We start from the raw sequence: 767 nt of genomic DNA on the forward strand, positions 1-767 counted from the left end.
TGAACCTGCAACCCAGGCATGTGCCCTGACCGGGAATTGAACCAGAGCCCTTTTGCTTTGTGGGATGACACCAAACCAGTTGAACCACGCTGGTCAGGGCCTGTTTATATAAATCTTTAAGTTCAGTACCTTGTGGCCTTCCATAAGAGGGGACAGGGGGATAAATGATGATGGAAGTAGACTTGACTTGGGGTGGTGAACACATAATGCAATATACAGATGATGTATTTATACAACTGTACACCTGGAGCCTCTATTTTATTAACCAATGTCACCTCAATAAATTCAATAAAAATTATTAAGAATGTAATTGAAGAATTTTTGTTTGTGAAATATGGAAGTGCTTTAAAGGGCTCATGGGAGGAAATCTTGAAAAGATGCTAGTCACAGTTATTGGAAAGGTAGCCAAGTATGACCTATCTGGAATATAGGGGGGAAATGTAGGTATCTCCTTGAAGTAGATTTTTATTAGTGGAATGCATAGCTTAGTTTGTGAATAGTAAAAACTAAGCCTTGGCAGCTGTTATAATTCTCCAGGGAACGCAACGTTTGTAAAGAGGGCTAACGTGGGTCATGGTAGGGTCAGAATGGGCTATGGACTAATTAGACAGAAAACCCAACTCAAATGTTGATGGAGTGGGAAAGGGCCTTGGCTGTCATCTTCTCTAGTTTCCCCAGCCTCCACTTCTGGAATCTGTGACACTCTAGATGGTCAGATATGCCCAGGGTCTCACAGGCTGCCGATCTCGTGGGTGCTTGCCCAGATC

This window comes from Desmodus rotundus, chromosome 6 (assembly GCF_022682495.2).
Source record: "Desmodus rotundus isolate HL8 chromosome 6, HLdesRot8A.1, whole genome shotgun sequence".
Lineage (NCBI taxonomy): Eukaryota > Metazoa > Chordata > Mammalia > Chiroptera > Phyllostomidae > Desmodus > Desmodus rotundus.